This window comes from Ostrea edulis, chromosome 1 (genome assembly GCF_947568905.1).
Source record: "Ostrea edulis chromosome 1, xbOstEdul1.1, whole genome shotgun sequence".
NCBI classification, from domain to species: domain Eukaryota; kingdom Metazoa; phylum Mollusca; class Bivalvia; order Ostreida; family Ostreidae; genus Ostrea; species Ostrea edulis.
The window spans coordinates 101,090,472-101,105,865 of NC_079164.1; the positions used below are offsets into that span (position 1 = coordinate 101,090,472).

Here is a 15,394-nt window from a genome sequence, read left to right on the forward strand (position 1 = left end):
ATCAAAGCTATTTACACGTGACCACATTAAAAAAAATATGGCTTCTAAAAACATACAAAAAAGTAAATAAATCTGAAATTGCACAAATTTTCTATAATCAAGTGCATAATTTTTTTTATCACTTTATACAACTATTCCTCACAATAAATTAAAGGTATTTTGACATGACTTACAGCTACTTCTTTAACAAAAATGAAAACTTGGAAATACTGGTATCGTATAATCAGGTATCCATAAATTACTTTGTTAAACACCATTCTGATTCTTCACATAAGTACTCTGAATTTGATAGTCTGACATTTTTCACACAATTGTTAGGTTGTTCTTTGCATGCTGATTTTAACTACGGATTACTCGTTTTACCTAATTAAGATACGCAATATAGGATTCACGGCGGGTGTGTCCGGTGAACATAGCATGTTTATGCCTTCTAGGCACCTGGTCCCACCTCTGGTATGTCCAGAGCTCCGTGTTTGCCTTACTGTTTATTTTGATTCTTTTTGGATTACTTTTCGTTATTTTTACTTTTTCGTATCATGTTTATATGATTTCTGCAAAACACTGTTTTTATACATCGTGATATCTAAATCATATGGGACAATGATGCCTGAATCCAGAGCGCGTTTGAAAGCATGCTGATCGGTCTCATCCAAAACATATCATGTACTACAAAAGTTCACAACATATGACAAAATAATGACAAAGACGAACGAGAGATAACTCATACTAAACACAGTGTAGTTCATCGCCTAATCCTTGCGTTTCTTGACCACAACCCGTGGCGTGTTTACAAATAGAACAATAGGCAATTTAAAACGTCTGGCGCATAAGTTATGAATATCATTTTATCTATTGAAATATACTTCAATTAATCTGAAAAGATAAATTCTTACACATTTTTAACAATAACTTGTTACTCTTGCTTAGTGTGCATAATTGCTTAAGTACACGTATTTGACGTAATCATGATTTAGGGCTTCCTTTATGTATGACAATGGAATGACAGAGAATTTCATATCTTACCGGAATCACTCTTGCTTTACCTCAAGGCCTCTAAAATTTGAATCCCGCGAAAATAAGCACACGCACGGTGTAATTGATGTTTATATAGTGAGGTGTTGCATTGCCTTATCCAACAAGTTGAACTGATGTAGAAGGTTTACACTACTTTGAATGAAATCATTTTTGGTGAATTATCGTTTAATATCCAATTAAGATGGAGGGCTCACGGGGGTGAACATTGAAAATAAAGAATTTCTATCAACATTCAAATTCTTATACTAATTAAGGAAAGCATTTAAATTCCACTACAATCACATACAAATGCTGTATGACGTGTTTTATACCAATTCCTATACCGTTCTTTACACGCTGACGTTGACTACTGGTTACTCAGTTTACCTGATCAAGAGAGGGCTTAAGGTATCGACAGGGGATGCCTACTTCTTCCAGGTAGCTGATTCCATCTCCGGAATATTCTGGGGTCCATATTGTGTGATTGATCTCTTTTCGTTATCTTCACCTTTTCATACCATAAGGAGGGTGGTTATAGCGTAATTCCAACACCATTACATACAATAAAGAAGGTGGATCTAAAGAAATTCCATCACCATCATATGCAATAAGGAGGTTGGATTTAACTTGACCTACTTTTCCTTGCATTTGGAGGTTATCATGAATACAGATATACAGAGTCTTTAACTTAGCTCCACATTCAGGCTCCAACAGCTGTCGGGGAGCATTTATCACTACACATAAGTCCCAGCCGTTATCGGTAACACTTTGTATTTTTTTTTTTTTTTTTTTTTTACAAATTTAACACCTATTGGCGTTGGTGAGTGCACCATATCATTTGGCTACGCTACTAAAAAGGAAAGCTAATACAAATGATCAGTATCTGCATTTTTTAAAATTCGCATCTCTATGCATTTCTGCTTCATTTGTTCAATTAAAAGGTTAAGATAACGAGCAAATCTCAATCTCATAAATCCTATAAAGAATACAAAATTAAGAGTGAGGCTAACATGGACCACTGGACGTACTAAGATAATAATCACCCTCCATAAGACCATGCATATCCGTCGGGAGGCCTCTATCATATTTAAGTAAACGAAGTAATCCGTAATCAAAATCAGTAATTAGTGTGTAAAGAACGGACTAAGAATTGGTGTGAAACACGTCAGACATCATTTAAACGATCAACAGGTTGCGTTTGCAAATTAGATCATTATAATCATATTATTATGCGAAATGTTAACTTCAAACGAAACTATTGAACTCCCTGTAACATGAACTTATTTGTCCGTAGCTTGCATTGATTTAAGAATTGATGATATAGGGATAAGGATGTATATTTAATTGCTGGGATAAAATTTAGAAACTCATTTCAAAATTAATTATCTCCCTCATGCAAAGCTCTTATCCTTGGACGAATTTGGCTCCTGTTTTTGGCATTCTAGTTTTCCTTTTAGCTCTTACAAGTTTATTGTTATTTCGAATCTCCAAAATTTCGACTTGAGCATCACTGAAGAGACATTATTTGTCGAAATACGCATCTGGTGCATCAAAATTGGTACCGTATAAGTTTACATCATACGGAATATATGCTCTCGCATATGAAATCAGTTCAAAAATATAAACACCATATGTACATGTGTATGTAAAACTTGTACGGTACCAATTTTAATGCACCAGATGCGCATTTCGACAAATAATGTCTCTTCAGTGATGCTCAACCGAAATGTATGAAATCCGAAATAACAATGAAGTTTTAGAGCTATTATAGCCAAAAACAGCGTGCCAAAAAAACTGGAGTCAAATTCGTCTAAAGATAAGAGCTATGCATGAGGGAAATAATCCTTAATTTTGAAATGAATTTCTAAATTTTATAACAGCAATTAAATATACATCCGTATTTGATAATGTATAATTGCTATATAGATACGGAAAGCTGACGATGAAAAAGCTGAAGTCATATCGTTTGTGATAAAGTTGTGTTGTTAGTATCAGGTGAAGAAAACAAACAGTGATGTGAAGAGGTGAAGATAACGAGCAGCGATCAATTACATAACTCCTGATCATGTCCAGAGATACAAGCATACAAGAGACTTCAGAGTAGATTTCGCAAGTTCTTTGAGAAACGACTGAAGTACGAAGAAATTCCCCTTCGTGACTCCAGTCCGTTTGATAAGTAAAGTTCAGGTACTGTAACTATTACTCCAAGGACAGTCTATACACATCGCAAAATTCTGTTCGACAACTAGATTGTATATTGTTTAACGTCCCACTCTCGTATAGAGCAGGAGCCATACATCTTTATACCTATGTAAAGTCTTAGCCTTTTCTTTTCATTATAGAATTCAAACTAAGCATCAATTAAAAAAAGAAAGCTGCCTTGCCGTAACAGCGACTGCACAGCCACTGCCGTGACCAGGATTCGAACCTGGGTTGTCGCGGCCACAACGCGAAGTACTAACCGCTATACGATCACGGCTATCTCGGCAGCTGTTAGGATTAGAAGACTGTGAGGAACTTGTGCTTATTCAATACATTCATAAGCTCTCAAAGAGCACTTATGCATGTTTACTACTGTAACGAGAAATAGCCAGTCGCCAGTGCTTCCTTACAATAACAACTCAATTGCAATATGTACTTACAATTCTAAATGGGTAGAAACTACGTAAGAGGATTATATTGCAGTAAACGTCCATTTGATATGGTTTTCTAATCCGTTTTAGATAATCAAAGCGATAAACTATTCTTTACCTATTTAGCATTGTAATTTATATACAATTATAAACAAAACGTTTAACGAAAGTCGAAGATAACGAACACCGATACGTTTTTACGTTTAATTCGTTTCTCTAATCCGTTTCAGATAACCTAATTAATAAACTATAATTTATTGATTTTAGCATTGTAAATAATACACATTTTGTTTAAATTGAAATAAAAAAAATCTCACTGATTAGAAATGAATTATTTGCATAATATAAGGCTATCGTGCACCGATTCCTACTTGGTCTAACGAAATGATAGCAACCATATCTCTTGAAGCCTTCTAATTTTAACTTCTTACACGGAAAGATAAGTGACTTTGCTGTATGAAAATTTTTCCCATAATGAGATGAAATTCAGTTGCTTTATGACAAACAACGTATTTCAAAGAAAGTTGAGTAAATTGTCATGATATTAAATGCAACCTTTGCCTTTGTTTTCCGTTTCCGTACATATTCAGAAAGAAAATTGCTGTATCGCGTATTGATTCGATTTGATTCCAGTTCGCATTTCTCAATATGTGCTTCAGTTACATGTAAGTATACACATGCATCAACTAAAATTGTTACCCAATAAACCATAACATCTACATGAACAGAATAGATGCACTTTATGAATATGTTTATTAATCTAATTATACATCTCAGTGGTGTGAAATATGTTACATTAAGTAACTATGATACAATTACCAATACACATGTAACCATAGCTGATAGAAACTCATGATTAGAAACGTTATCAACACTGAACTTTAAGATTAGTCTAAAACTTGAGAAAGACAAACAAGTATCCATGCAGAATTTTGACTTATGAAAGAAACTATGCTTTTGACTACACACGTGGGTAGAAGAAAAGGAGAATTAAGAATACTCTCTTGCTTGCACACTTTAAGACGTTTGGGCACTATCTGACTTGATATATCACTCAGCTCAATTCAACGTCTAAATTTATCGGTAGAGGTTGTATAATACATTAAATGAAGCAATATTTCCAGTGATACATTGATCTTACAATGTTTACAACGTCTACACTGAATTTTACCATGTCTAGAATATATAGACAAAGATAATGAACTTTGTAAATTGTCTTTGATTAATCAAAATCAAGGATTAACTAACAATTGCTATGAAACATGTCAGACAGCATTCAAACTAACGACCCTATGAATGGAATAGTGCGTCAGTCCAGAAGTAACTGTAAATATTCTAGCAACTGACATCATGTTAATTATGTTGTTTTCATCATTCAATACATAATGATTTTTCCCAGTAGAAAAAAGTACAGGGTATTTCAGAATACCTGTCCCCATTATAATCATACTTATATAAATAAATCTTTAGTTGTTCTATTTTATACCGAGCGAAGCTTGGACAGGTCCGCGAATCAAGGCTCTAAAAGTAACACGTATACGTAAAATAAAAAATGAGAAAATCTGCAAATGATTACAGATAATCTCTATATACGTTCACTGAAAATGTTGTGATCCATATGGGCGCCGCCATTATGCTTTGTTCATTGGTTGCTTCTACAGTTATTCGTGTTTTAATTTTGAATGCTAAAAATACAAGACTAACGTGCAATTTGTAATTCAAACACCCAGTTTGTTAAAAATGAATGGTATGATTATTATTGTTACAGTCTTTAGCTAATCATCAAATAGAAAAACAGTAATACAACTAAATAGATGAACGGGTTCATGAGTTTCTTTAAATAAAAATATACGATATATTTACGCTTACTTTTTACCATTTTGAATTTATTGGTTAATTTTGTTTTGTTTTAACTGTCTTTTAAATTGCAAACGGGGTGTATTGTTGTTTATAATTGTTTGATTTGAAAGAGGAAAATATCGAGGCTAAATGTGACGTCACAATGCATGATTTACGTCAGCTGGCGTTATACAATCGGAACTCCTCGAATGTCTCGCGCACTCGACATAAGGAATAGGCGGATCCTGTAATTATCCTCATAGATACCCCCCCCCCCCTTGATACTGTGCATTTAGCGGGTATCAGGAGAACTCGTATCCAGGAGAACCCGTACCCAGGAAAACTCGTACCCAGAAATGTGGGTACGAGTTCTCCAAGAGAAGTCGTTCCCATAAATATCTGAGTACGAGTTCTGGAGAAAAACTTTGTCATTTTATCAAATAGAAATGTGGGTACGAGTTCTCCTAAAGAAAAACTTGTCAATTGTATTATAAAAATCTGGGTACGAGTTCTCCTGTAGAAAAACTTTTTCATTTCTGTCATAAAAATCTGGGCACGAGTTCTCCTTGAGTTAAACTGTGTCATTTCATCTGATAAATCTGGGTACGAGTTCTCCGTTTGGGTACGAGTTCTCCAGGGTACGGGTTCTCCTGGATACGAGTTCTCCAGAAGTCGTTTAGCGCAAGGAGAATTTCATAAATAATACATATTTTTAAATGAATTGTAATTTACCGTACTGAACAGAATTATGACTATCACTTGCAACACGCCAATGACCATATCATGCTTCGCTCGGTCCAACGGTCACACCGTATATATATTATTATGAAAGGTGAAGATAATGAACAAGTAATCAATCTCATAACTCCTACAAGCAATACAAAATAGATAGTTGGGCTAACACGGACCCCTGGACACACCAGAGGTGGGATCAGGTGACTAGGAGAAGTAAGCAACCCTTGTTGACCGACCACACCCGCCGTGAGCCCTATATCCTGATCAGGTAAACGGAGTTAACCGTAGTCAAAATGAGTGTGCCAAGAACGGCCTAACAATCGGTATGAAATACGTCAGACAGCATTTGACCCAATGGTGGGTTGTATTTACGAACTAGATCGGTATAACGACCATAGAATTTGCGAAATGCGGACTTCAATCGAGACTGTTGAAAACCCTGTCCCATGAACTTGTTTGTCAGTAGCTTGCCTCTATTTAAAAACTGACTATAAACTCTTGCGTATCGAATCAGTTGAGAGATATAAACACCATATGCAGGTGATAATGGAATATTGCTACATAAATATGGGAAGTTAATTATGCGTACTGTATGTATTGATCTACATGCATTCAGTTTAATTGAAGTACATTTTAGTACGGGGGTGATAGAATGATTACGATATACATCGCTCATGCTGCCAGATTTCTGGACATCCCATTTATACAACTGTTCTACCTACAAACCTGCCAGAGGTTGTGACTAAGGGATTAGTTGATGATCCCGTATGTCAGTGTACATTATACGTGAATATATTTCAAGATGAACTACTATATGCCCAGTATGAGTTACCTCCCTTACTCCTGTGTTATCAATTTGATATATCTTATGAACTTCAAGGAGACTACATTTGTAGCACATGACATTGATATGATTAAAGTAGACCAGTATTATTTGAAATGCTCTTTGGATTTAGGTACCACTGTCCAATGCGATTTGTAGAAAACGTGTTTTCCAGAAATCATCTAAACATGTAATTAAGAATATAAATTTCGCACGAACTGTGACGCTTACTCTCATAACTTTTCAAAATGATTTTTTCCCTTTCATTTCCATCAAAATATTTCATACAGTTGTTTTGAAAAATAAACTTAAATAGTATCTTTTTTAAACGTTTGATTTGTAATTTTTTATTAATGTAAACCGTTGTTTTAAAGGTTAATATAAAAAATCCCATTCTTATAAACTTTCAGCATGTCTTAGACAACCTTTTATAGTTTTGCCTATTCTTAGTTACTATATGAAACTCACTGTCTTATTATTCCATGTCCTTTTCATGTATTTATTGTTCTCTTCAGAAGGTTTGTTTCACCATTCTCTACCCAGCGTTCCGTGCGTTCCTCGCACTACACCTCTGTCAACGGCGTTTTACAGAAATCTTGTAAAAGTTTCTATTATCCAACATTAATATTTTGGACTAAATATTTAGTCATATTATGATGTTTTTGGTGCAATTAAATTGATGCTTGCTGTAAATTGTTTGAAATCGCCGTTTTCTGATCATAAATTTGCATGGAACTACTTCGCAATATGCGTATGAATGTAGGACATACACGTGGTGGAGATTTAAGTGTAAACATGGAATCAAAAGTAAGAAAGGCTGTAAAAATATGACAAAACTTGTAAAATAAGAGACAAACAGCTGAATGGTAAATATGTACTTATTAAAGTGTCAGTGGGCTATAAAAAGAGCCTGATGTATCACCTGTTACCCGAACTTTTAAAGGGAAAGGAAACCGAGAATGATTGTTTAAACCATGTGATTATATTGTCACGTGATTCCAAGAGTTGACAGAGGTGTATCAAACTCCTCGTCGAGGCCTCAGTACGTCACAGTGCCTACGAATAGACCTCTCCTATGTGACGCACCACAATATACAGATTTGTATATTGTGAGTCCGCGATTATCACACAGACAAATTACACTAAAGAAGTAGTTCGCAGTTAAAAGTCTGAAGATATTAATATTAAAAGCATTAATATAAAAGTATGGATTTTATTTTAAACATAAAATGATCAAAAGATTATTAAAAAGTAGGGATACTCTGTTCAAATTATTGTGTAAAGTAATGAATTTGATGTTTACGTTCTTGTTTTGAAAGTTGGTTACGTTTGACGTTATGTTTTTTCGTCATTCTACAGTGACGTCACAGTATACGCGGCCTAAGAAATCGCTATCCCATAATGCCTAAGTGGAAGAGTTTGGTTTGTGAGCAAACGAACTCTGGTGGAAGTTTGAGAGGTGTATGTGAAGCTTGCGTAACGTGCCCTCTGGTGAGAGAATGTTGTTTCACATGTAAATCGCTTTAGGGTAATTGTTTTGCGCTTTATAAATATACAATAAGACGTTAAAATAGGCGTACTATATTTATCGAGATTCATTCGCGCATTGTTCATTATCATGAGAAAATCTCCAATAGTAAATATATCAAATGTGAAAGCGTTAAAAATATAAATATTAAGTTATGAATACTGAAGTATGCACAGTTTGCTTTAGATTGTTTGTATATTCATTTATATCCAAAATATCATCCCATGTATGGCAAAATTACTTTTTACTTTAAAAATAGATGTAAATTATAAAATACGTGTAATGGTTGGATAAATTTTAATAGATTTGAAACTTCATTGTCATGTGCAGTGTATGAATGAAAATTTTCAGCTACGCAGAAACTTATGGGACAATTTATTCTGTATACATTTTAATTTCTAGAACGTCTAAACAGCTGCCACATGAATTTTCCCTAGAAATCTAGAAAAGCGAGTTGCCAGGGATGAAACTCCGACTAATCCCCTTCTCAGAGTATAAGCAAATCTTAAATCGCTTGAACGGGACACATGGTGTTGACACAAGAAGATACATAATTTGTTTACAGGATGTTTACTCAAAATAGCTTGTGCATAAATATTTGTTTTGTAAAATACCCGCAACAAATATTAGTTTTACAATGTAAAACCACGTTTTCTTTCATATATTTAAAAACTACATTGTATATACAAAGGTATGTCATTGAATAAGAAGATGATACATGTACGCTACCACGGAAAAATTAGTCCATTCTAGCCCATAAAAATGAAGATAACGAACAAAGATTAATGTCATAAATCCCATGAAGAAAACAAAAATAAGAATAGGTCGAACACGGACCCCTCAGCAAATCAGAGGGGAGATCGGCTACCTAGTAGGCTATCCTTCTGAACGTTACTTTAATTTACCAAGATTTTCAAAACATGTGTCTTCCATTTTTGCGTTCAATATTTTGTCTAAAAAGTTAATTTTTTAACATTGTTGTACATATTCCATGATTAGATATTCTAATTTCCATAGCATGTTAAGTTTATAAATTATATAGGTTATATGGGAAATAAGAAAATTTAAAGATTTGCATTGATCATTTCATGAAAAAAAAGTATAAACATTGAATTTTTAAACACAAATACCTGCTTACAATACGTCTATATATATATATATATATATATATATATATATATATATATATATATAAGCACTAAAGTTCCAACAACACCCGATACTTCAAAGTGTCGGGTCCACACATGGATACAAGGTCAAATACAAAAAATTATACAAAGCACTAAAATGACCGGACAAACGAAAAGAATTACATAATGTGGCCAATATCAACAGAGAATAATATCGAAAACTACATATAAATACATCTAGCACTACAACTACACTAATCAACAAACGTATTTACAACGCAGACTACATGTTTTTGGTCTTTAGGCTTGTCAATCAATGTCGAAAGTGGAGCGAATTAGGACATGCCTTATTCGTCCAAAGAGCTGATCTAAAATGTACTAAGTGATAAAAATAGACTTAATTAATCTCAAGTGGAACGAGTTAACCCAATTACGTTGACAAAACATATATATATATATATATATATATATATATATATATATATATATGCTACAAACATTATCACAATTATCACATCTATCAACCAAACGTTTATTGTTTCTGTTAAACTGCATTTCATTGCAAAGAAAGAGAGCAAACATTGTTCAAAAATCCCTTTTATCAGTACTTCATAAACAACAGATTTCAATATAGATAATATGAGTCGTACTCACTAATTCAACTTGATGGATAATGTCAATATAACACCTCAGTATATATACGTGCTTTAAATATATTATCAGCTATCAAGAGGGTTGTAATGTAATAAATAAATGACCATGAATATTCTGATTATCGTGTTAAAATTAACTTTCGCTTACTCTTTTATTATGCCATGATAAAGTCAGATTCAGTCTATCCCATATTGGCCGGGGTCACATTCCAATCGTTGCCTTGGAAACTGCAGGGGCAGACAATCTGGACATATCTTTGAAAGAGAACATAATTGCCACCCAACCAGTCCAGACAAATTCTGAATTCATTCAAGAAATGAAGATAATCAGAACTTCATAGAGATGCAGATTTTAAAATCTGCATGCAGATACTCGCATCCGAATAAGCATTCCATTGTCGATATAACGATCTAATTACAATGCCACATGTCATTGGGTCGAATACTTGCTGATGTGTTTCAAAAAACCAATAGTTGCGCCGTTCCTTACATATTCATTTTGACTACACATTACTCCGTCTACCTGGTCAATATCTAGGGCTCACGGCGGGTGGGACCAGTCAACAGAGGATGCTTACTCCACCTAGGAATGATCCCATCTCTGATGTGTCCAGTAGTCTGTGTTCAATCGACTCTTAAGTTTGATTGATTTATAGGATCTCTGAGATTGATCACGATTCGTTATCTTCACTTTTTTTGTTTTGCAGGCTTATGGAAGAAGTCCAAAGTCACACTCACAAGTGGAGCCCGTGTATGTTACTAGGTATTCACCGGCAATTGGTGGATCACGGGTATGGAGTTAACTTAACAACTCCTTATAGTGGTATACATAATGACCTTTAGACTCGGGGGAAATGTGACGCACTGTTGTCGGTTCAAGAAGGAGACGCACTGCAAGAAAGACAAGATAGGGACAAAACATTTGTGTGGCAATATTATATACGTCTCGAATTAGATTTGGGCAAATATCTACTTTATTACGATGAAAAGTAGATATCACCGTGCTGAAAAGTAGGATTGAGAAGTTGTGCTGATAAACTCTCCAAGCTATTAGGCCAAAATGCGAAAAGTTTAACAAGTTCGTATAAATATACACAAGGAAAGATATTGCAACACCAGCTTTTTTCTCTTAGCCTACGCATGGTAAGTAATTTCACTTTTAACGTTAAAGCTTTTTTTTTTATTAGTATCTCTTCATCTCGAAAAACGTAAAAACACTATCAGTAAATGCATTTACTGCAGTTTTTCTTGGGAGATAAGACGTGATAAATATGTCTCTATCTATTGATTTGTATATGTATCATAAATGAAATAAAACTGAATCTTCAAACTCAACAGTTTTTTTTTTTCAATATCTAGTGTAACTTTCATTGACATGGTTGAGGGATTATATGTCTCTTCTTAAACCTTTGATTAAACATTGGATTTAAAGTAATTCCCCATACCACGTCAAATAACGTTATAAACGTTATTCACGAGCCACGAACGTTATCACACATTCAACGAACCCGATGGCATTTTGGTGAATTTTGTAAACCGTATTAGGACTAATTGTTTGAAAACAGACAACAAAAATTTAGAATTAAAAAACAACAACATACGAATCGCAATAATACAAACAAGCCGGTTTTATACAAGACAACGCTCTGGAGAGAAAATGCTTATAGTTATATACATCGCGAAGTCGTAAACTCTCCATACACATTGCGTTGTGACACACAGTCGTTTAGTAATTCCCGTGAGATTTCTGCATATATTACAGATTATATTGTTAAATCGTGTTGCCAACTTTCAATGTATCTATTGTAGGCCATTTCTTTTGTGTGGTTTCTGATCATTAATGACGGGTAGAAATATCAAATCTCCTATTCAACAAAATGCAAATTTTTGTGTGCTACATGTACTGTCAGTCACATATTTTTGTTATGTTTTCCCAATAACTTATTTAAACCTGAAACAATACGATCGATGTTGTCATGATCTAAATAAAATATATACATAATCTAAAGCTATACTGACATTAATTGTAACCTCCCTTGCAAATTTTTTATATTTATTTCACGACAAAAATCGCTTTCGATGCCCTCCGAATCCATAATAAATGTGCATATACATGTACAATGTACTATGTGCATATCTCTGTTGTGTCTAATGATTTCAGGGTGTTCAATTTAGATCATACGCTGACAGATTTGTCACATATTTAGGCCCTATCTCTAGGCCTAGGTGTCGTATGTTTGTGTTCTTGTACGTACAGTATGGATCATGGGTGTTGCAATGTAATTTTCTTTTATCTAAAACACTTTTCTGGCCGGACATGACCTTTACTGATGTTTTAATTAAAACGACTCGGAATGTACGCGGTAGTTACATGTCGTTAAGACTCACATAGCATGACTGTATCGTATTGTTAAAAACTACCAGGAACTAAAAATTACCAAAGGGCGAGTAATGCAGAATTCGGGTGTTTTAAATTATTCGTATTTCCCAAAATTTGTAACTTGAGCATAGGTTAGTATTCTCTGAATGAGCGTTAAAAATGTAAAAATCATTCTGATTTACATCACCTTGTTTCTATGGAGAGCCAAAGAGTTCAATATTCTATCTTTGTAATTATGTATTTGTTGCAACTAAATGCGCCATTGGTTCAATGTAAAATAGAAAAATGTTAATCGTTATCTTGACATGTGTAGTACATAACGGTATATTCGTTATTTGAATGGCGTAAGATGTAAAGGAATGTAATGTCTGTGTAGATGCGTAACAAGTGAATGCATTATTTATTCAATGTAAATTTGAAATTAGATCTTCGTCATCCGTATTTGAGCATTTGCACATTGCAGTTGCGAGTTACAGTAAAAAGTTTTGGTAATCCGTCTGATGATAGTTCGACATTCGAATTTGCTCATTCGTTTACTGCATTTCAACATTTGTTCGTTGTTTTACCATTATGACGACAGAGGGCGCGCACTATATCGAATCTTTTGGGAAACAGACTATAGAATCATATTGGAGGACCAGTTTATGTGACATTCCCTCGGAGCTATTATTTTCCCGGCCTTTCGAAGTCCGAGGTAAATTATTTTATTTTGTGCAAGGAAGATATTTTGATAAGCAAATTCATACCATATTTTTACTATGAGTTTCATTCCTTCTGTTTATCATAAGTAGAGTTTCTTCTCCGACGATGTACTGATTAATAGAAAAATTCGATTATCTAATCGGAATGGTCCCCGATTATAGATAATCTATTAAAATTTTTGATAATCGATTAATCAAAATATAACTTAAAGTAATTTATATTCATGCTTTCTTGATTTATTTTCTGTGAATGTAACTAATTCATAAGTATTGATTTGATAAATGAATCCAATGATAAAAAATACATCAAAAATGCATTTCAGAAATCACCCCAATTTTTTTTACCAATTCATTCTTCATTCAATAATAAAAAAATTAATACTTGAAATTAATCGATTATTAATCAATTATAGTGCGTCTGATTATACTGATAATCAATCATGAAAAAATATTCCGATGGTTCATCACTACGATTGTTTAAAAGGTTGGACACAATTCCCCAACAGGGCAATTGTTACACTAAAAATGGAATTGTTAAACCTTTTTAGTGTAATTAACTGTATCATGGGATTTTCAGTTGTTTCTCCTCTATTCTCGTGTTTGCTTTGAGTAAAAAATTAAGTGCAAGTGTACTTCTACATCCTCTAAATATTTAGAGTGTAGGGAGCGTATATTTACATATATGTACAAGGACTCTATATGTGGCCAACAAGGTTTATAACTAACCTCTAACAGCTAGACTATGAAATAAAAACGTGTTTCTTTCTCTGCTTTAAACAGACAAAAGGAGTGGTTTACAATAAAGAAGCTTGACAGAGGACAACTGGAACAATTTTTTTGACAAGAGAAAAGTATCTCAAATTAAACTATATCAAAACACCCCCGGTAATGTTGATTAATGATACATTTTTAACAAAAATAGGAGTTTTGAAATTGGGGTGTCTGAAATTTAGTTAGCTATCTTGTGGAGAGAAAAAGAAGGGAGTGATCAGATACGAAACAAGTGCTTGTGGAAATATTGTAAAATTCAAATCAGGCTACTGGTCTAGTACAAATTATGGAAAAATAGCCCGACTGGTCTATTACATTCAAGGTTGGTTGTCATTTAATGAAAACAGCTTTTAAATGATAACTGGTTCACTTTGTTTACAAATATAAAACCCATAGGCGTCGGAACCGGGGGGGGGGGGACTAGGGAGGGGCTTACCCTAAAGATAGACATAATAAACATAATACCCCCCCCCCCAAACGACGTAGAAACTTTTTTGCTGGTTTAGCCTTAGCCCCCCCCCCCTTTCCGGCGCCTATTAAACCAGAATAGTTTTTGCGTGTTTTAGAATTCTTAGCCAATGTACATGTTAACTATCTAATATTGTGAATTACGTATGTCAGTGACAGCAATGCAAAAATGGTGGGGAAGGGGCGCGAAAACGAAAATCAATCCCAATCAAAGCAAATATGTACAAGAGTTTTTGGTCTCGCACAAATAAATGTAACGTCCCTGGTGGTATATGGTTACTAAATGGCATACACTGTTTGTTTAAAGTAAACTCATGGATCATGGAAAAAATCAGTCCAGTCATCTATATTGATGCTTACAACAATGTTCTACATCAATTCTCTGATCAAACTATTTCAGCAGCACAATTTCGACGACTTTTAGCGCCAACCGGTTAATGTTGAGTGTGCTAGACACTCAAGTAGTCCCGAGTGTTAACTGGTCCTACTATATGATTCTATAGTCTGTTTCCGAAAAGATACGATGTAGCGCGCGCCCTCTGTCGTCATAATGGTAGAACAATTTACAAATGTTGAATTGCGCAAATGCGAATGTCGAACTAACATCGGACGGATTACCAAAACACATTTACCACAACTTGCATAGGCTTAACAAACTACAATGTGCAAATGCTCAACTACGGATGACGAAGATCCAATTTCAAATTTACATTAAATAA

The 15,394-nt window shown here is 34.2% G+C and overlaps 1 non-coding gene across 1 annotated transcript; it reads right to left on the reverse strand.

The window, feature by feature from the left end:
* Positions 1-3,421: 3,421 nt before the first annotated feature.
* On the reverse strand, positions 3,422-3,493 carry Trnah-gug (transfer RNA histidin (anticodon GUG)). The gene has a single exon. It is a non-coding gene; the product is annotated as a tRNA-His (tRNA).
* Positions 3,494-15,394: the final 11,901 nt, after the last annotated feature.